Source organism: Ixodes scapularis, unplaced genomic scaffold (genome assembly GCF_016920785.2).
Source record: "Ixodes scapularis isolate PalLabHiFi unplaced genomic scaffold, ASM1692078v2 PGA_scaffold7__128_contigs__length_106722199, whole genome shotgun sequence".
NCBI lineage: Eukaryota > Metazoa > Arthropoda > Arachnida > Ixodida > Ixodidae > Ixodes > Ixodes scapularis.
Genome location: NW_024609882.1, coordinates 73,238,546 through 73,261,994, shown reverse-complemented (window position 1 = coordinate 73,261,994; position 23,449 = coordinate 73,238,546). Strand labels below are relative to the sequence as shown.

The 23,449-nt window shown below is 45.7% G+C and overlaps 1 pseudogene; it reads left to right on the top strand.

Annotated features, from left to right (window-relative positions):
• The window catches only part of LOC121833161, a 136,142-nt pseudogene extending 114,002 nt beyond the window's left edge, over nt 1-22,140 (top strand).
• Nucleotides 22,141-23,449: the final 1,309 nt, after the last annotated feature.

Here is a 23,449-nt window from a genome sequence, read left to right as displayed (position 1 = left end):
TTTTTTTATAATCGATAATTTCTTTCAGTCTTTCCTTTCATCATTGATATAACATAATCTCTATTACTCTATCACATTTGCATACGACTCATAAAAGTTTCGGGAACATTCCTCACGTACCCAGGTAGCACACCGCGTCGGCCGGTATCGGGACTACGCCGGCCGGTCCTGGTAACAGGATGGCGGCGCCCGGCCATCGGCGCCGGTGAGCTACCGGCCCCGGCCGGCGTCGGGGTTTCGTCTTGCTCACTGGCCAGTTCAGCCGAAGAAGTTACAGTGACTGGCCGGCATCGGGTTTTTGCTGTCTTTGCTGGCCAGTCTTTCCATGGAGGTTCCAGTAACTGGCCGGCATTGGTATTTTGCTGTCTTTGATGGCCAGTATTTACATGGAAGTTCAGTAACTGGCCGGCATCGGCACTTTGCTGTCTCTGATGGCCAGTATCTACACGGAAGTTCAGTGACTGGCCGGCATCGGCGCTTTGCTGTTTAGGCTGGCGAGCCCCGCCATGGAAGTTCCGTTTACTAACCGACATCGTTTTATCTTTTTTTTTTTTGCCGTTTTTACTATGCAGTCAAGTTATTCAGATTCTGACGAACTGTGGCAATTCATGAATAGCGAGTGGAAATATTCGCATAGATCAATCCTTCGCAAATAACTGCCGACGCTGGTGTATTTGATCCCGGCATGGCAAGGCTGACGTGTTTTATTGCGAAAACGCGAGAAAAAAACAATGCGGCGAGGAACATTTGCAGTTCAGGATTCGAGAATCTGACCACCAACGCCATGAAGAATAAATTACACAACGCCGAACGATACCTTTTCAGGAAGCTAGTTTAATTTGATGCACTATACTTAAGGTCTGTGGTATACGCACGTATTTGGCTCTGATAAGAAAATTAAAATAAAAACGGTATAGCGGAGAATCCGAATGAAGAGCAACAACCACAATTAACAAACACGTGGCATGATTGAGCACGCGCTTTGAGTTACAAAAACTATAATTTGCATTGCATTGCAGAATCTGGACAAGAAAGAGATGTGTGTATTGCTTATGACGCTACGAGAGGTACACAACTCTCCTGAGATCGTGTTATTGGTGATTTTAATTGAGTGTGAAAATATGCTATTTCAGTCAAAAATCGGCTGTTTTCTGTGGTAGTTACGATCATCTAACAAAAATATTTCAAATTTTGACATAGCCAGACGATCTGTCCCCCGGTAGCTTATGCTATATACGACATACCGCACCAAAAACAAAAAAACAAATATAAAAACATTTTTTTTTTTTTAACACGATAAAGGCGTTGTGGATGTTTACACTGCCGGGTCGTGAATGTGACCCCTTGACGCTGCGAAACAAAAATGTTCTAATACCGAACGATGCCGTCTCTGAAAGCTAGTTTAATTATCCGCACTGTTCTTGGATCTCAGGAATAAAAACATGTCTAGGCCTAATAAAAAAGTAAAACTGCGGAGCGCAACCTCGATAAGTACAATCAGGCGGCAGGCGAGGGAAATATCACTGATGTACCAGAAGAAAATTAAGTACTACTTTCCGTAAGTCAGAAAAATAAGAGATGTGCTTAATACGTACCGCGCTGTGAGCTCAGCTAAATAACTGCCTTAAAATAGCGGTATTTCTGTTTTAACGGTGGGTAAAGTTGACCACCTTCAGACAAACTTCGGCTGCATCACTGTGGCAGTTTGACCACTTACTCATTTTCTCATTTTGCTCTCAATATTCCCATTATTATTACCTTCTTTACTTCGTTGAAAGGACTTGCGCTGTTTGCCTACTACACTGACCCAGAAATTAGCACGGAGGGAGCGAATTATCCCGGCAAAACAAGAGGACCACGGCTTGTGCATTGCATCAATTTAAATTTGGGCTCGCACTTCTTATTTCCACATTTTGCGTGATTTTTACCCTGAAGTAAGGGGCCGGCAACTGCAAAAAACATTAAAAAAAAATATTAAAAAGAAAAAAAAAGCGTAGTAAAAAAAAACAATAAAAAACTTCGCGCTTCCGGGATTCGAACCACCGACCACACGATCACCCGCATCACGCGTTAACCAAGACCAAATCGCCAAAACGAAAACGCGTCGTTTTTAGTAGTTTATATGTCTGCTGAGTTCGTTTGAATACATTGTACGGTTAGTTTCGTATGTAATTTTTTGTTACGTGTTCAAGACGTATTTCTAATATTGTGGCAATTTTTGCATACTCAATGATTTATTATTACTGTGTCTTTTAATAGTTTTTTAATGCGCTTTGCTGATCGTTTTTTTGCAAGCGTGTTGAAGATACGCGCACATAGATTCCGTAAAGTCGTTAGACAAACATAATAGCCAACGAACGCGATCCAATCCAATCCGCAGCCTTGTTTTGCCGGACGTGATGGCCGTGTGTGTTTCACGTCTCTGTCTTGAGGTCAATTTACCGATTAGTCGTGATGCGTGGAGTTTAACTTAGTTTCAAATGTGTCCGAAAAAGAAGGAAGCGACTGTGAGCCGTGGAACTACGTCGAATCTGCTCAACAGCCAAGATCATGGCACGGTCGTTTCAAAGTAAGTTCCTTTCTTTGCCCGTTAGGGCTAGATTATTCTTTTTTTCCGTTCAAAATGCTTGTTATTGTCTAGATCGCTTGCTTTTACCAGTATTACTAATTGTGCGCGAATGGTGCTATGCGAGGCTGTTTTGCTTCGTTCACAAATAGGCTGTGTACTCGGTCCAGGTCCATCGATAGCGGCGGAACTTTTTGGGAGATGGGGGGGGGGGGGGGGGGACGGCGGCGCCGGCGGCGGCGGCGGGCGTGCGGGCGGCCGGCCGGCCAGCCGGCGGGTGGAGGCGGAAAGGGGAGGGGGGGAAGTTTGATTGCCTCCCTCCACCGAATTGTTCACTGGTAAACTAGGATGTCTGGAAGAGCGCGGTGCCCCCCCCCCCCCAAAAAAAAAAAAAACAAATAAATAAATAAATAAATAAAGCACTTAACTTAGCGCGGTGCCCCTCCATCGTCTAAGCTCTAGGTTAGACACTACGGGTGGATTCCGTGTGCGTATTTGCGTCCGGAGAGCTGAGCCAGGCAAAAGGCAGAGGAGGATCGAGCAAGTCCGTAGCTTCCGCCGCGCAGTCGTCTGCAAACGGCTTTATTTTCGTGACTCGTTATCAGAAAAGAATTGTCAAAAATTGGTGCCGCGATGAATTCATCCCATGGTGATTTGCATAGCATACCGCTCCTGATCGCAAAACTTTGTGCCCACGAAATAATTTTTTGATGCCGCTTCTGGGGAAATTTACAAGCATGTCCTGGATTAAGGTAGTGTCTCGCCAGTTTATGAGAGGTATATTTAGTTCAGTGTAAGTATATAGTGTTAGACATGCCTCACCCAATCCCTGTATTTTTTCGTTTGGTACTGCCTTGAGCGAATGGTGTAGGTTGTAATTGTTTTTAGTTGTTGCATGATTGTAGTAAGGTGGTGAGCTTTACTAATTAAACAGCTTGAAAAACAGTTCACCACAAAAGGCAAGGAGACAAGCAGAGTTACGTGTAAACCATACGCAAGCGCAGACTCTCGACTCGCATAAACAGAGAAGGAAGAAATAAAGAATGCGGAAGGAGCTCAAGCACAGGCCCAAGCGGAATGCGCCGATTCACCCATTAGGCAAGAGCAGATTTTAAAGCCATAATTTCCTTGTCTGTTAAGGCCACAGATTGATGGCCAATACATAAAGACAGCTTAATCTCTCTCTAAAGTCTACGATGAATTGTCACCTACTTATGCACTATTTACACTGCTCGTGTGTCATCCTTATAGCCTCGTCCCACTAGAGCGACAGACAGCAACAAACGACAGCGACACACGACGCACGCTGTCCCACCTGGCGGACACGACGCAGGACACGGGGACGAGGAAACTTCTTTCCTAGTGGGAGTGGAGTTGTCAACAAAACACTTCAAAATACACAGATAAACAGTCTGGCGATGCGGTTTTCATATTTTGCTCTTTGGGCATTAAATGCGCCGACAAACACGGTGAAAGTGGAGACAATTACTTTGTTTCTTGATTAAAGCTTCCGCTTCTCTTCATTTGCCGTTGGCGACTTTCCACAAACAGTCGTGACAATTCACACCAAACTTTTTCTGAACTAGAATACCCGAATCGTTCCTTTTTTTTGGGGGGGTCGTTCGAGGAATCCTAAGTTAGCACCAAGGAATTTCACCCTGATTTTGAGGATGTTTAAAACTTCATATCCGAATGATCGAGGGCAGGCGTTTTATGGGGGACAATACGGCATCCCGATCATCACAGAACGTGATGACAAGTCTTGTCTGCCGGAATGGCTTGCCGCGGAACGTCGTGTCCTACTTCGTGGTGAGCGGTCTTTGGTCAGTCCTCGAACATGGGTGTATCCATCCTGATTTAGGGGCGTAGACCTCGGCGTCTTGAAGCACCAAATCGCGCACCAAGTTTTTGCGAGCAAAACCAGCCACAGACAAGCCTTTTGCAACATGACTGCCCAGCGCCAGCAAGCAAGCCGCGCCCGCGACCACTATGAGCAATCGAGGCACTGGAACTGCGGGAACGGGGAGAGGCCGCCAAGGGCTTCTCTGAAGGTCGAGCGGTGGAGCAAGCCACGGGAGGAAGGGTGGAAGGGTGGAAAGAGAGGCAACAGAGGGCACAAGCGGGCGAGGAGGATAAGTTTGTATCCGACAGATGTTCCTCGGTGGGACTGCTTGCTGCGCTTCAAGTCTAACAACAGACAAGAACTCGTCCGTCGTCGATGGTTTGTCGGCGATTGTCGCGGGTGTTGGCCGTTGCAGTGGGACAGCATCGGCGACACGGAACTTTGTGGTGTCGTCGGACAAAAATCGGTGTTTGTCACTCTAGTGGGACGAGGCTTTTAGAGAAAACGTGAATAATTAGCAGATACTGTGAAAAACATACAAGGGAATTATTGTAGGCCTTTGTTATTCATAGTATGGGCCACCAATGTGTTCGCACATCCGTCTGTTACCTGAGCTGCCAAGAAAATCGTGTTTACAGTCTTATGCATATGGGTGGGAGTCAGCACGTTCCACTTGGACCTGTTCGAACTTTTGCTAAAGCTCCTTCCGCATTCTTTATTTTTTTTCTTCTCCAATTTGTGAGTTGGGAGTCTACACTCGTATGTAGTGTATGTATTCCTCTCCTTTATTTCTTGTTTTTTGTCTGTTATTTTTCAGGATGTTCAATCAGAATGAACTCACCACCTTATTACATGGAAAGGCTGTTGTTAATTCCAAAGTGTCTGTAAAACAATCTACCTGACATCTTTTGCTCACGCCCCGGTTTCTGAAGCTCACGTTCTCCGAACACAGCCTTTCTGATTTCTCTGATTCTTTTTCTTTTTTCTTTCATGCTCAATAGATCAAGTTGTGAGTGTGCACCAGTCTGCGTCCTCTGTGTTCCTATCCTTTTGTCCTTGTCTTTTTGTGCACTTTTTTCAAGTTGGTCCATGATATTTTTTCTCGTATATTCTAATCTGTGTTTTCATCTTTATACTTGCTGCAGTCCTTACCAAGTAGAAGTTGGCATTCACTTTCACCATCCTGATGTGAGTGCCCTGAGGCGACACAGAATGACAGCTTCCTCTGCTGAAGGCCAGGCTTGATGGAAGACTGCCAAGGCTGTTCATGGTAAGGTGCTCTATATATTGAGCAATATAATAGCAACTTATTGCTGATAGGATTGTTTTTAACGCAGACTGTGTTTATGGACTGGCCTTTAGCAATTCCGATGCCACTCACGTGGAATGAAACACTCTAGGGGAATTGCGCATCCCATTCGTAAGCGGAGTGCTGAGTTTACAACAGAAGTGCGTCTCAACTTGCTGCCAGTATTGCTGTGTGTATTGTGTTTGTATTTTTATTTGTTTGTTTAATGTTCCCAATAATGGCTGCAGCCTTCCCGTTGGAAGTGGCAACACGCAAACACAAATGGACAGCAAGAGAGGTGAACAGCGCCACTCACGCCGTTCGCCACCGCACCCATTGGTTTTCGGAGAGGTTTGCAGTATTGGTCTCTATGGTATTTGGTCATATATCGCACATGAACACAACCAGGGCACTCTGCCTACAATTCAGCACTCGCAAGATTTGCGTGAATACACCCTGCAGCTGGTCGCACTTTCAGAGTAATTTTAATGTTGCAAAAATGAATAATGACATTGGCATATTTCTCGTGCCAAATCCTTCATGCCTGTTCCGAACTCTGATCTCCACGAGATCACAGTAGAGTCGTTTCTGTTGTACAGTAAAACCTCGTTAATTCAACCCCCGCTAATTCGGATAATTTGAACTGTCGATCCGGTCCCGTCAAACATATGTATTAGTCAATGGCAGCAAACGCTCATTAATTCGGAGGGAACGCGGCGCACTATGGTTAATTCGGACAAATTCGGCAGGTGGTGCTAGCTACCGTCTGTTCCAAAGGGTATGACCGTGCCATCCATCCGAAGTGCGCACGTGGTTTTTCCGGTTTTCTCATGGTTCTTCGCTCTTTGGGTTCTCCGTGTTTCGCACCAGTTTTGCTCTGGATCGCCGTGCTTCAGCTCGTTACTCTCCTGGCATGGAAGCAGCAGAAGCATTGCTGCAACGGAAAAAGGGTAGCACAAGTGACCGACGACCGGAACGGCAAAATCGCGACACGCGGGGCAATTGTTCCCGAGCGTGCCAATAGCAAGAGTGACAGTCACGTTTTATGCCTCAACGCGGGGATCCTAAAGCCCGCCATTTTAACAACTATCCTATCCCTCAATTTTTCGCCGGCCACCCCTGCATTGAAAAATGCAACGTGACTGGCACTCTCGCTATCGGCGCTCGGGGAAAATAGCGCCGGCTGTCGCGATTTCGCCGCTCCGATTACTGGTCAGTTTTGCTACTCGTTTTCCGTTGCAGCTGTACTAGGCTAAGAATTTAGCGACGAAAGTGGAAATACTGAGGGCCTTGGAGGGCGGCGTCTCTCGACAAGTGATGGAAGGTTGCGACGTCAAGAGAAGCACTTTGGCTACATACGTAAAAATTGTGGCCGATATCCTACAGGCTTTCGAGAGCGAGAAGTTCAACACGAAAAGTAAGCGGCCTTGGAAGGTGGTGCACCCGAAACTAGAAGAGGCCTTGCTGTACTACATTGTCAGTGCACGGGATGCGTAGCTCCGACAGTGCGAGTGCGGTGGAGCACTCGACCGCGCTAAGGAAAGTTGCCGTCTCCGCCCAAGTGTCGTCCAGAAAGCAGGCGGTAATAACAGATTTCTTCTCAAAATAAAGGAAACGTTTTCGCGCAGCTTTCTTTGTTCTTTCGATATTTCGACCTTCGGATAATTCAGACATTTTTGCCGGTCCCATGAGATCCAAATTAACGAGGTTTTACTGTAGTGGCACGCCAGACTCTATACTTGTTTTGCTTCAATATTTGTAAGGGGATGCTGTAATCCAACTCTACTCATCCCTGGTGTACTAGATAGCACCATATTTGCAGAGATAGTCTTCAGATTTTGTAGTTCCATCGAAATATATTTCAGCTTATAAAATATTTGTTATTTGGCTTGTAAATTTTCAAGCAGATCTAGATTGAAGGCAGCAAATATCTTACCTGCAGTCATGGTATGTGTCCGAAGTATATTGCATTAACATAATTGACCCAACCTCTGATTTTTGTTTTCAGTGCCTCTAGTGAATTGTGGATGCTAGGATTGCTTTTGTTTGTTTCACATTATCTACAACACTTTCTTCACCTTTATACTCAGTGCAGCCCTTGCCGAACGGAAGCTAGCATCGACTAGGCCAATTCGTTCGTGCATCACCAGCCGACCCGAGGATCAGGTCCATGGCAGTCTGCAAAGGTTGTTGATGGTAAGCTGCCTTATATATACAGCTGTGTAATAGCAGCTTGTCCTGGACGACAATTTGAAATGCTTGTTTATGTTTTAGAAAGTGAAATTCGCATGGGCGTACTTGCAACGTGAAAGCTTACCAAGCCTGTTCTGATCTTTCATCCTTTTGAGATTTCAGTACAGCCGTTTCTGCTGCACACATACTGCCTACTTCGGCCAGGTAGAGACTTGATACAAATGAAGGTAAGCAGGCGATTATCAACTGCTCAGTGCTGTCCGTGGTGACGTTCTCTCCTTATCAGATGACTTACCATGCTTGGTTCGCAAGGCATTTTAAAAGGAGAGCAAGTCCGCTGGTGCATGATGCTCCCAGTACTGAGCAGTCGACGATCGCTTGTTCACACTCGTAGAGATCACGACTGTACTTCAAGCTCGGCAAGTGTGACACTTATGTGATTCAGCCTAGCTGTGGTGTGCTGAGCGGTATATGTAGAGCTAGTTTACTTGTGCCCACACAGTGGCTGTGCGGTATAAAACACGCCCAATTGGCAACTTTAATGCAGTCTCGTGTAGTTCCATTGATGTTTTCTTTTGGCGTGCATGATATGTGTTCACACTTTTTTTTTTCCTCGCTTACCGACAGTCCTAGCTGTCTGCAGAGAGTAAGTGTGAAACATGCCAACAAGCCTCTAAAGCAGTATGCAGTGCAATTTTGGTCTATTGTGCAAGCGAGGAAGAAGACTGCTCGTTTGGCTGTTGAGGCTGCGATATAGACATGAGATAGTTTTATCTGAGCATTGTTACGACCCGCTCCACTCAAAAGGAAAGCACCTGCATGCTCACAACGCTCAGTCAGCAACGACCAGTCGGAACGCAGATGCCGATGGAGCAGACAACTCCTGCACCCTGATGACCACTGCCGACTGAGCGTTACGTGCGTGCCTGGTTACTTTCCTGCTCAGTGGCTGAGCGGAACGGCCCGTAAAAAGCGCTCAGCTAAAACTTTTTCTGATAGGGGGTGGCTGACACATAGATATTTCAGGCAGAAGGATGGCCGACATTGACTCACATCAATTCTCAGTATGAGCAGCTCTCATTGCAATACGGAAATTATGATTCAAACTTCCTCTACCCCTTTCTGAAGGTTTTGAAGGTGCTCCTAGCAGTATTGTTGGGCTAGACATAATCATACCCAGATCCACTCCAATAAATTCTAAGAGGATGAAGTCAGTTGCCACATAGCTTGTGCAAAGCTAAATCTGGAACTCACTCCTCCTTCCTGTTTTTCACTGTATTGAGAACCTTGTCTCAGTATGTGATGGGTCTGTGAAGAAAATTGACCAGATAAGCAATATTACTCAGAAAATAGATGTCCCATACATATTAACCTGCACCTACCAGCCACTGTATACCACCTCACTACTGATTTGTTATCTTTCTAATGATTTGCCTGAACTGTTCGCACCTGTAGATATTAATGATGATCACGAGGGAATGTTTGTTGTCATATGATGTCATATGCTTAAAGTAAGTGAGGCTTGCGGGCGTTTTCAAGGGCTATGGGGCATGCCGATGGTAAACACTCAATGTGAGTTTATGGTAGACGCTAATAATATATACTAGTTTCTGGGTAAGTCGCTATTTTTTATTTGGTGAAGTCTGCAGATGAGTTTTAGTCAGGTTGCCATTATGTGGGAACACAGGGGCCATACTCTGCAATATATTATATGTCTACATGTGTCTACCCAATCTCATTAGTATGTGTACAACAATGAGCTGTATTCGCGACTCCAACAATCTATAGGGGGCGCCACCACCAAACAAACATGGCAGCTGTGAACAGGTCGCGTCGGCTCGGCCGGGCCGCCTGAACGGGTAGCGCATTCAATTTAACAGATTTTCTTTTGTTTAGTGCCCTATTTTATAGGTATTTCAACCGCGACGGTTAAGTGTAGCCGGTGCAGATAAACTTGCAGAGCATAGTTTTGTTTTCCCGGTGCTTTTTGTTCTTTTCATGTCAAACTTTTGTTTCGGAGGTTTCGTTCATTACCGAAACTATGGGCTCCGGAGAGACGGTAATAGACTCTAATCAGATTTTGATCAGGTAAGGAAAGCAGCGATGACTACAGAATTGTTCCACCGACAGTAATTTTCAACTAACTCGCATCACTCGACCATACGACTTATCTGTCGGCGAAATCGAGCTTTTGTGCGTATTAAGAAACAGCTCCAGTCGTCTGCTCGATCAGCAACACAGGCTGCAGGAAAATTACGAAAATTAAGCAAGCGCTTCGTGAGCCAAGCTTGAGCTTCTTGAGCCCCACTAAGCAGCTGATACTCGTATTTCAACTCAGGTTTTAGTGACAATCGAAGTTATTTTGACGAATGTGCGGGTTATGCATTATGTTACGTACCATGTCCCACTAAAGGGATATTAGTATATTATTTGGGCTGAAATATGAGCTTACTTGACAAGCTATTAGGTGAACTGCTGAATCAAAGTATATTTGACAAACGGAGAGATACTACCTAAACTCAGCCATATGGTTCTAGCCGGCAGCACGGAGATGATTGCGGACAAATTTGAAGGTAGTCTTCATCGGAGATTCACGCAGAACCCCTCTGCATTAAACTTGACTTCAAATCCTGAATGGAGAAAGAGAGTATCTTTTGTGGCCGGACAACCTGAGCAATGTAGACGGATATTGCTGCTGGCTTCAACGAGGGTATATTATAAATATTGGAGGCGCAATAGATCATAATGTCGTGACAGCTTCTAACTTTGCGAGACGCGTCCCCCATTTTTTGAAAGCAGACAACATCCCTCATTAATCGTATGACGCGAGGAGGTTTTTGAGAATCAAGTAGATGCGAAATCAGCCCAACTTTTTCGGTGTGGTCCAGAGGCTTTTTCGGTGAAAAGCTGCCAAGATGAATAGCCAATGCACCGACCAGCGTGGGTGGCTCAATCTTGACGCTAATCAAACACAGCCAAATTCAAGAAAAGCAGCTATTGAACCTTCCCATTCACTTGACTGCAGCATTGGGGTTCCCTCCAGTGAAACACCTCGTCTGTTTTACATACCACTTATCAGTTACCGAGTAGTCGTCACTTTGAATGTCATTCGAGACAGAGAAGATATCAAAGCGTTTTGATTCCTCCCCATCCAAGAAATTGAAGGCACGCGATTGTGTGTTGTGGAGTAAACAGGCTTTCAAACACGTGATAGAAAAAAACAATTTACTGAGGCTTCATCACACTGATGAACACTCAGGCAAACTTGAGAAATATTCAGACCTTCATCAAATTACATTGTTTGCCACCGCGTCGACAACACGTTTCCGCGAAAGCCGCCAGAGACGTGGAGAGGCGCAGAGCGACCTGTTCTGGCTGGTTCCCGGTTATCCCGCTTGATGCTGTCCGTTTTGCTAGAATCGCGAATATGTCGAGGATATGATTTGTCATTGTCTCAGTAAGACTAATGAATCGCTATATTTACCTAAAAATGCTGGATCTCTCGCACCTATCGGGACGAACGGCAATGTTAAACTACATGCCAACTACTCCGGCGAGTTTGCCCGTCTCTCGACATGCCCTTTTGAATTAAAGTAGATGATTTCCACGAGCCTTTCTTTGAAGTGGGCCTTCTTCATGCAAATAGCTAACCTTGATTATGAGATAACTGGGCCATTTTTGCCGCTTGGTTATCCAGTGTGTTGTAACAGGTGTCCCTTAGGGCAATCAAAGTATTTTTGTTTTGATATAGTTTCCAGATTGAAAATGAAATGAAGACAATTAACGCATTGGTTACAAAAAGTTTTTCTTTTACATGGGCTTCTTGTCTCATGCCTCTGGTTTTCTGGCCACTTGATTAGCTTGGTTTATCTTTTTAGAGGTGATACTTACTTAGTTTTTGTGCTTTTGTTTTAAGTGTTTTTCAGGCTGATTTTCTTTTTTTTTGATCTCAATAGTGTGTATATATTGCGCCGTTGAGTTCAATGCAAATTTGGTTTCAAGTCAGCGCTCTGTCTGTGTCCTTTACCCTGTCCGTCGTCCTTTGCGCTGTTTTAACCTTTTAAGCGCTTGCCCAGTTTGGAATTTCTGGATTATCATGTGCAGCTGGTATTGATTTACCCTGTCATTTTACTGTGCTGTTGAGTCTCTTTGCAGGTGCTCTAATGAAGGACTCCCCTTCCTGGGTGCATGGTTGACTTGCATCACAAGCTGCATGAAAAGTGTGAAGAACATTTCCTAGGCCCGTGACATGCAGCCTCTTTCATCCAGCGCACTCCTCTAGCGACAAGCCCATGATGACCAGCCAAGCTGTAGCTTCACTGGAACTGACAATAAACAATTACGGTAACAATTTTGTATGTTTTATTTGCTATCATGTGTATGAGCGACAGATGGCTGTGGCAGCCGCTTTACCAATAAGGTGTATACCTATGCCAGAAATTTACTTTCATGTACAGTGCAACATAATTGTTTACACTCATTTGTTGTTAAACTTATTCTTATGAACTACATCATTTCTATTCAGGTGTAAATTGCACACAAAACCACATGTTAGGCTGTATGACAAGACCGGGAACTGTACGATTTTAGCCCGCTAGCCTGGGGTCTTGCTGGTATCTTGCGGTACTGCTGGTAGTGCACCGGGGATTTGTGCTGGCAGCAGCCCGGGAACTCGCTGGGACAAAACAAGCCCGGGAACTGTATGGCTTGAGGCCGCTAGCCTGGGATCTTGCTGGTATCTTGCCGCGTTACTGGTACTACGCTGGGGATTTGTGCTGGCAGCATCCCGGGAACTGTATGGCTTGAGGCCGCTAGCCTGGGGTCTTGCTGGTATCTTACCGCGTTACTGGTACTACGCTGGGGATTTGTGCTGGCAGCAGCCCGGGAACTCGCTGGGACAAAACAAGCCCGGGGACTGTATGGCTTGAGGCCGCTAGCCTGGGGTCTTGCTGGTATCTTACCGCGTTACTGGTACTACGCTGGGGATTTGTGCTGGCAGCATCCCGGGAACTCGCTGGGACGCCCAGTGCCGGGCGTCCCAGTCACTGGCCAGTGACTGGCAATCTCACTGGCCCGTTGTCGCCCCGCGGTGCGTTTCCAGCGTCGCCCGAGTAGGATCTTACCGGCAGACCGGTACCGCCCCAGTCCCAAACCGGCGAGTTGTGCTACTTGGGTAGTGCTGCTAGTGAACTGCCTCTTTCAACTGCGGTCAGCCAATTAAATAATAAACTTTTTATTTTAGAGCTTGTTTGTTTCTAAGTTTCAAGCTAAAGTTACATCTCACAGCACCAAAATCCAATATAAAAAAGCAGTCTAGGAAGAATACGACGCGCCCCGTTCTTGATTTGAAGCCATCACCCTCCCGAAGCCAACCATAGCATCCCACCAACGGCCAGAAGGCTCAAATCAAGAATCACGAAATCTTTTGAACGACATGTTGCTCTGTGCGTCTTTAGCGAACAAATATCGACCCGACACTGTGCTTTTATCAAACGTAACTTCAAGGTTCTTTAAACTAGAGCAACTGGAGCAGAAGAACCTCGTCTCGGACTGTGCTTCCAAGTTATGCGTCGTTCTTTTGCTCCAATAACCAAATAAAAAAGTAGAAACACACGCACGTCTTTTTTTGTGTGCCTCATTGATATGCGCTGAGGGTTGTTTTCGACAGTCTGTGAGTAGCAGACTCTGAAGATCTTTCGCAAACCGCATATTTTTTCGCTCGCTCCAGTTCACTTCAGTGGAGCCCGACAACCGAAAAAATAAACAAAAATAAATAAAACTATTCAATTAGTCTTTAGCATAGAGAGAGCTAAAGATATTGAACGTCACTTCCGGGACCGACAGCGTCCTCGGCCGGCTTCCTAGAACAGCGTCTCAGCTTAGACTGGGTAAAAGAAAGCACTGTAAAGGCTTGGGCGCGCGAGCGTTTTGAAACGGGGGGTTGAGTCCCTCTCAGCTCATGCGCTGGCTTTGGCTGTGCTTTCTTTCCCGAAGTCTCAGCTGAGACCCTGTTTCTAGCAAGCCGACCGAGGTCTATCAGAGTGTCGAAGTTCATTTCGCCGACCGTTACATGTCGCAACTTCTTCGATGGTTCCCCCACACTGGGTGCACTAAGTAAAGGTACAATGATTGTGCGGATTTATAAAACGAAAAAAAGTATGCGAAGTATAGTTAATCTACATTTTGAATTTACTAATTATATACGGGTGTTTCAGTGAAGACATTAAATCATTTCTATCAGTAGGGTGTTTGAGAAAAAAAATATTTCAGGAACAGACTGGCCGCCACAGCGGACGTCAGGGTTGTAGAAAACAAGCTCTTTATTTGGACATGAAAATAAACTTACTTGTTAGTTCTTTAAGTAGGCGAAGCAAACACGTTAATTTTTTCAGAACCCAGCTGACCGCCATCGGAAATCCCTAAATAAGTCACTTTAAGAAATACGTAATGCACGTGAGAAGCGCGGGAATGCGCTAAAGTTACCACTATACAGCAGGAACAAGACTGGCGTTGAGAACATGTGGATGATAAGATTATCATCCGTGTTATCACATCACAAGTCATGTGCCTGCTGCACGAGTGTAAACTTTAGCGCTCCTCAACGCGGGTTGTATATTTCCCGGATGATTATTTGTTTTCGCGGGCCGCAGATTCATGATGAACTGGCGCGAATCTAGACATCAGTCTCCCTGATGAACTGGCGCAATGCGCGGCAGACGCTTCCATATTGCGCCACAGAACGAACTAATTATAAAACAACAAACACTTGTGGAAACTATATTTCACTATAATTAAAATATATTTCAGTGTACTTATTATATACTTTACAGTTATTAACATGTTTCATAAAAGTCCACAGTTGGTATACTTTCGGTACATTTTTTTGATAAGGGCAATGTTGTCATTACAAGAAGGATCAGAAAACAATAACCACCAACATCTTCACGTTGACACGGGATGAGATTTATATCTGAGCAAACAGCAACGCCGGTTAGACGTGTCTTGGACCTTGAATGGAGTTCATCGGCTCTATAATGCTATTGGCAAAGCGCCAGGGACAAGGGAAAGTGGCAGAACAAGAAAGGACAAGAACTTGCCCTGTTCTGTTCTAACAGTTGTGCTGGTCCTCTGCGCTTTTGAATTTCGTGATGTGTAACCAACTAGAACAACAAATGATAGTTTTTGCATAATGGAACGTTAATTACTTGTTCAGTTCTACTGCAACAATGGGCAACGGCGTACATGCTTCTCGAAACTTCTACAATTTTATTGGCTGCATAATGGTACGTTGATTACTTTTCGTTCACAAGCCTACTGCTGCAAGAAACAAAGACGTATAGATTTTTTTATAGAACATTGCATGATTTTAACGGCAGCATAATGGGACGTTGATTACTTCTCTACGGTCACACCGCGGCACAAGGACAGGCTGAAAACGGCTGCCTAATGGCGCTTTAACTCCGATATCGCTTCATCTCGGAAAGTTTACAATTTTTCGAGAATCATCCTTGTCCGTCGTCAAAACAGACTTTATAACCCCGAACTTCCAAGACATCCAGAACATCCCTCACTGCTACTGAGAACGCCTTGACTCATCGATTTTTTGAAGTACGTCTTCTGACCCAGACTTGCGATGGCCTTATATATTTCAAGCCATCGAAAGGCTTTCCTATTTTTCACAACGACCGTCTTCGCTAGAGGTACGTACGAACTGCACCTACTTTTGCCATTTTTCGTAAACAAAATTGGTTAAATCATAGTCACTCTAAACGAAAAGTAGCGCGAGCACTGCACTCAGTTTTTATCGCAATTCTTAGGAATATACTATACTCCGCGAAAATCCAATGGCCTTTGCGCCGACAGCTTTTGCGTAGTTGGAAGGGCTGGAGGCGCTGAGCCTGGAGATTTTCCCTATTGATTGGTGAGGGGTAGATGGCGCCATCTATTCACGTGGAGAGCCCGTTGAGACAGCAGGATGAGCCCTCTGTGCTGACTTGGCGAATCCGGCATCTCCTCTTTGACTGTGCAGCACGAAGGCGCCACATTGTGAACAGCGCGACGTGCATGCCTTTTCTGGGGCACCGGGTTGTTCACATCGCTAGGGTAAGATTTAGTGCTGTAGGCCCGCTAATGCAAATTAACGCAAGAGAACGTAAGAGTATTGGCTTCCTCACTGAAAACACTTTTACTCTCAAATACTAATCTTTCCCCTCCCGGTGGACAACGCCATCTTCGAGCGCCCCGCGAGGAGAAAGATAGAAGCACACCACATGCAGCGACGAAGCTCTCCCCCGCTGAGCTCATGCACGGACGTAAAATGCGGAACCGTATGGACATCGTGGGCTTCCCACGTTTTGACAAGCCCATTCACATCGAGATGCAGCAACTCCGCCAACGCATTGCTGATTACCAGAAACACAGCAAGCAATACACAGATGATAGGCGGAAGGCCAAACCATTTACAGCGGGTGTAGGAGATTATGTGCGAGTAAAGATTCCTACACACCGACCGAAGGGAACACCATCGTTTGGTCCCCCTGAAAGAATTGATGATGCGGTGGGACCAAGCACCTTTGTCACGTGAGGAGAAGGATGCTGGAATTCGTCGAGGTTATCTCGAACACGCATTTCAGCAAGACACGAAGTGCAGGTGGACTACGCAAATCCAGAAGCTGGAGCAGATACAGCTGCCGCTTCTGGCTCTACGAAAGTCCACAAAGAATAAGAAACCTCAAGACAGGTTCTCTCCCTGTTGAACTCTGCGTCGATCGGGGATCGTGTTGTGTCTACAAGCAGATCCTGGCTGCTAGTAGAGGAGGACAATGAAGAACGGAATACGAACGTAGCACGAGATGGAGCAGCTGGATTTTCCGTCCTGTCTTACGTAGGCGCTCGTATTAAAACATACCGAATATTGCATCACGCGTTCGCACGCACACAACTAATGCAGTCGAAGGTACGGGCATGCGTGCCCTCTCCCATTTTAAGCGCTGATTAAACCTGTGCGCGCACTCCCATCTCCTCGGAAATGTAAAAAAAAAGTTGTCCCCGAGTCGATTCGCCTGTGTCGACACTTGTCGCGGTCTGTACGCGCCTCACATGAGCCGCTCAGCTCTACCCCGTATTCTAGTACACTGTAGTTGTAGCATACTTGATTACGCTGCGCAGAAATGCGGCCCCCGTCTGTTCATGTGAACAAGCGCGTGCATGCTGCTAGTGCAGCATGCGGATGCGTCACGTGGGCAATTACAAGCCTGCCAAAGTTGCCTTCCCGCGCATGGTGCACTTGTTTGCGCGCGTAAGGCACCAGCCGTGACGACATGGTTGATTTGCTTTCAAAATATAGCAGCCGATTGGCTTCGACTCGAGCCTCGAGATCATAACTGTCACCTTTTTTGTAAGATTTGAAATTTCGACAGCATAACTAGGCCCGAAATGCATACATAATCTGGCTTCTTCCTGTGGTGTGGGGGAGCCATTCACAACGTCGTAACTTAGAATGCCGAATACTGGGAACGTTGAAATGTATCCTTTGAAAAGTATGAGGCGCAGTCCTCGACGCCGAAATGAATGCCGGGATTCAGAAAGTAACCTGTTGTAGCAGACGACAGAGGTCTCATCGGAGTCGACGGCCATCGGGCCAGGTAAGCAACCCTGGCACTAGCTCTCTTCTGTTACACCTGCAGTAGGCGGTGTGTTGGCAAGGAGGAACTGACATCGCTCGCGGCGTTTTGAAGTTTAAAAAAATGAATTTTATTCTAAATGTCAAAAGCATAAAAAACGCTAAAAATATCGAAAAATCAAATCACTCAATATTCAAAATGACGAAGAATTATTCAGCCAATCATTGAGACTCATTAAACTGTTTGTAAACATTTGAATGTTTCTGACACCTGTACTGAAACGAGCGTGTGTGAAAATTAAAAAAAAAAATCGTTTCACGTGTTTTTTTGTTTGTTCTCGTTTCGTTTCTTTTATGTAGGGGAAGCGTACCACACCGATATTTCTGCCCGCTGCTCATTTGTCTGGCAGTTTGCCTAGCCTTGGGAATGAGTTTCAACCGCCCAATGTCGCTTAGCCCGTTTTCCAGGCTGCAAGTATTGCCAAGAAATAGTACGATGCCTCTCGCTCTTTAGACTAAAAGCGCTGTGGCACTGTCGCAGCGGCTCTGCGACAGAGTTTCAACCGGTTGCAGCCCGATCGCAGCCTCGTTATGGTACCTGGGCGAGCCGTAGCCTTTGTGCGATTGCTGCGTAGCATGTGACCAGAAAATGCAGAGTGGAAACAAGGAAAGCGAAGCCGTCAATGACACATGTTTAACGATACGTGTCCTCATTGCGTGTTTAAAACAACAACTGAAACACCTAAAAAATATCGTATGACATCTTAAAATTCCGTACTGGTTACTTAACACATGCTTCACTGCGACAGCAATTGCTATGGTGGCCGATGCATGCGAAATCAATAGTCGTGATGAGCGTCAATGTGCCGAATCCCGGACAAAAGCTCACCGGACAGAATCTAACCGCACAAAAGCTTAGCTCTTCTCTCTAGGATCTGGACAAAAGCTCACTACTTTAAGACTGCTCCTGTACAAAGGCTCAATGGACGGAACGTTGTATTTTATCACTTAGTTTGGTATGATGTTCGAATTTCCCTTTCTGGCAACCGATAAGTCTGATCAGAAATGTCTTGAGCTTTCACCTTTGTTTGGTACGCCTAATAAAACATAACATAACTGAAAAGCGAAATTGGTGGCTTACTTCAATTGGTCGCCTTAAGAGGGGAAACAACAACACCTGCGCGATTTTATATTAAAATAAGTAGGCGCATGCACAAAACCCAGTAATTACATTGAGCGTTACTATATGTTCAACTGCCACAGTCCACGGGCACAATGTTAATTTTGTTCGGGGGACATGACAAAGCCAACGTCAGCGGCGTACGAAAATAGCCGTGCATCGAAAAGCCCGGTACCGAAACGACCACATACCAAAATGACCGCCATAGCTATTAGTAAGCCACTATTTGAAAAAAAAAAAAAAAACATAACTTATAAATCCTATGCACGGTTCATTCCATATCCGTTGGATCTTCCGTCTCGTTGGATATTCAGACTCGTTGGACATTCAGGTTCACTGGACATTCAGTCTCGATGGACATTTGTGCCATAAGCGTTGCAAGGCTACGCTAAAACAAAATAGTGTTGCTTGTCAGGAATAATAATAATAATAATAATAGTTTATTTCCCGAGTGCCCCAGAACAACCGTGAGGTTTTGGTATGGTGGCACAAATGTCCACGATTGGATAAAAAAAAGAGAGATTCTGCAGTATCTCATGGAGACACCTGTCCTATACATGGTACAGTGCATAGTCAAGATTGCGGTTGAACGTGGTACAATCACTGAAAACGTCCAAAGTTGGCGAATCAACGTTGTTCAAAGAGACTTGCACGCGGCTTAATGACGACAATGTTTCATGAAAGTGAGGGTAAAACAAGGAACGGATGTCTACAAGATCGAGCAGGAGCATGAAAATTCACTGAGCCTAAAAGATCAGCGTCGATGTGACCGTTAATTAATTTATGTAAAAATAAAAATAAAAAAAATCAAGAGAGAGTTTTCGCTTCAATAAAGTCTATAAACCTAGCTTCTTAAGGATGTCGTCGTAGACATAATAGAACCTCCTAGCAAAATACTTATCATAGACATGACGGATAAAACGTTTCTGCATATTTTCTAGCCGTGACGTATCAGTGGCAGTCCGCGAATTCCATGCGACACTACCACATTCAAGTTTTGCACGCACCAGACATAAGAACAGTCGGACAAGACATAAATGATTCTTAAAGTCACATGATAAGTGGTATAGTAAACCCATCATTTGGAGAAAAGAGGCAACAATCTTTGAAACATAATAAGAAAAGGAAAGTCTAGTGTGAAAATAGATCCCAAGGTCGCGAACCTCGGTGACTCGTGGAATGGTAGCTGATTTAAGAACATAAGAGTAAGATAATATATCGCGTGTATGAGACATTGATCAGATTTTTGTTTTGTCATTTTTAAGCACCAACAAGTTTGCGGAGCACAACTCAGATATGCGTAAACTGTCATCTTGCAATACACTGCAATCGTCAAATGATCTTATATTCGTGAATATCTTGATGTCATCAGCAAATAAAAGCAAGTGTGAATTTTTATACACTTTTCAATGTCGTTGATGAATACGAGGAACAGTAGGGGCCCGAGGTTAGATTTTTAAGGGACCCCAGACGAGGGGGATGAAAGTGTCGGAATAGCTATTTGCAATCCTCACAATGCTACGAAGATCAGTTAAGTAAATCTTAAACCAGTTCAAAAGGGTCGGCGATACTCCATACAATGAGAGCTTCAGCAATAGTGAATCATGATTAACTTTGTCGAAGGCGTTTTTTATATAAAAATAAACAGTATCGACCTGGCCTCGAGAAAGAACTATTGGAACTGAGTAACCAAGAAATGAACAAAGATTATTTTTACACACACTACAGCGCACTATTGCAAACAACACTCACTCCTTACACACGAAAAATAAAGCAAAATTCAAACAAACCGCGATGACTGACAGCTCGTTTTATATATACTTTGTCTTCTACCTCTTGCACTACTGAATTTTCCGAATCACGCCCACCAATCTCCTAGACGCCTAAAATTATTTTCTCTTTTTCTGTCAGGTTTAAAGATGGTGTACTGATACAGTTTTTATAATTCCTGGCGATGTGTTCAGCTTCTATAATTTCTCTAATTAATTGGTTACTGTTCCTACCTAAAATTGTACAAAATGGCAGGTGAACCTCGCACCCACAATCACGGCAGTGTATGCCCAGATGGCCCTAGTTAGCTCTGGTGCTGTTTTTTTTTTTTTTTGTGTTCACGGAGCCTATCATTAAGGCATCGTCCGGTCTGCCCTATGTACATTTTCCCGCACGAAAGTGAAAATGAGTACACCACTTCCTCGGCGCACTCAACGAAGCTGTTCTGATATTTTTTGGTACAGCTTACTGTTCGGCGGGAATCAGGTAAGTTGACTTGTTTGCACAAGCTGGCAAGCTTATTAGGAGCAGAGAAGACGACGTTGATGCTGAACTTGTTAGCGATTTTCTTGATGCCATTGGAGAACCTGTGGAAGTAGGGAAGAACGACAGGTCTCGTGGTTCCATCTCTGGCTCTTGGTGCGACAGATGTTTCCTTATTTTTTGTTTTCAGGATTCTCTCTGCAATCGATGTTAATAACGAGATGGGATATCCAGCGGATGTTAATCATGAAATATGCGCATCAAAGCTTACTGAAATAGAGTGCTCGCAGGATTTCTGAAGAGAGTTGTTTGAAGAGAGTTGTTCCTTGGCGCACTCAGCTCGTTGAGTGCACCGAGGAAGTGGTGTAGTCATTTCCCCTTTCGTACGTGAAAGTGTACATAGGGCAGACCGTGAACACAAAAACAACAGCACCGCAGCTAACTCCGGCCGTCTGGGCATACACTTCCGTGATTGTGGGTGCAAAATTAACCTTCCATCTTGTACAATTTTAGGTAGAAACAGTAACCAATTAACTAGAGAAATGATAGAAGCTTAACACATCGCCAGGAATTATAAAAAAACTGTATCAGTACAACATCTTTAAACCTGGCAGAAAAAGAGAAAAACAATTTAGGCGCCTAGGAGATCGGTGCGCGTGATTCGGTAAATTCGGTAGTGCAAGAGGTAGAAGAAGACAAAGTATATATAAAAACGAGTTGGCGGGGAAATCGGCTATGGTAGATAACGCTGCAGCCACGTTTGCTGCAGTTCTACGCAAAACCTGGTCCCAACCTTCGGCTGAACCAGGTTCCGCAACGCCTGGTTCAACTACCACTCCACCATGGTTCCAGCTAGACCCAACCCTGGTGACGTTCACTGCCACACCGACATCTTCAAGCCGGCCAGCTCTTGGCCCGCCACCGGGTATGTTGAACTCGTGGAAGACTGTGGTAGGCCGCCACCTTGACCAAACATCCGATGCAGACATGCAAGCCTGCCTCCAAAGCGCTATTTCGGAACTCCGTTCTTAATGGGCTTCGAAGGGCGTCACGGAAAGGTTACAGCAAAGCAACGCTACGCTGAATCGTCGGCCTCACGGCAAGCATGGTAATATCTTGCAGGGAACTCCACCAACAGGAAAAAAACCGCAAAGCGCAGGTGCGGAGGAAAGTCTTAGAGCACCTGAAACCGTAAACATGGAAACAACGGAGCAACCGACGACGACGATTACCACGCAGACCTCTGTCGGCGTCCCTTCGACGGAAGACGCGACGGCAAGCTCGTCGTATGCATCCTCAACTGACGTCGAGAAAACAGTAGCAAATCAAGATGTTGGAGGTCTATGGACGACAGTACTTTCCAGAAAGGTGACCAAGAGAGCTGGCCTGAGTGCGCATCCAGTCCCAAAGACCGGACAGAACTCGCGAGCCCCTAAAGCTCGTGAGCGCTACTTCGTCACTCTGCGTCGGCGCAGCAAAATCGACGTCACAGCCCTCCCCAAGGGAGGACTAATGGAGGCCATTACGTGCCCTCTCGGTCTCAAGCCAGAGATTGTCTCCATTAAGACCACCAAGGAAAGCAACACCATCACAGTCCTGACGGAGTTCGAGGCCACAAAACGGGCACTACTGGGCATCACGGAACTCCAAATCACCGATCAACAACCCCTAGCCTTCCACGCGTACGAAACCATCGGGGATTGTCGAATCCAAGGGGTCATAAACAAGATAGACAAAGGAGAAGACAATGCTTCTCTTCTAGCCGGACTGCAATCCAATGGGCCAGCGGTACTGGCAGCTCGACCAATGAGCCGCGGAAGCAGAACCGGCCTTATCACCTTCCAGGGACCTCATCTCCCTCGAACCGTTTGGTACAGACGAAACGTCCTGGAAGTATATGCATACAGGCCACTAGCAGTGACATGCAGCAACTGCCACAAGATCGGTCACAAGCAGGACATCTGTCCCGAGCCTCAGGTTTGCTCCACGTGCCGCAAGCCCCACGAGGAGACCATGGACGATCAGGGCCAAGTGACCTTCTCTTCCCTCATTCCTTTCTGCCAGATGTGCCGAAAGAATGGGCACCTGGCCACGGACAAGTACTGCCCGAAGAGAATCGACATTGTTCGCAGGATCCGGGAAACGGCGCGAGAGCGCGCCGCTCCCCTAAAGAATTCGGGCGGTTCGAAACCCACTGAACAGGCCTTTCAGGCGAAACGGAAGGGCGGTCGCCGATCCGTTCCACCCAACCCTCCTGCACCAACAGCCACCCCTCCCGCACCAACGGCGACGGTCGATCAACTACTCCCCACTATGCAGGGGCTATTCCAGGTTTTCATGGCCATCGCTGCCCAAATGGGCAATGCGATGCAGAGGAATTCTAACCCCCAAGCATGGCAGTAACCATTATTCAATGGAACTGCCGGGGCCTGCGGCTTCGCGCTGCAGAACTTAACGTCAAACATAGCAATAGATCACAAGAACGCCCAGATGCTTACCTCCTG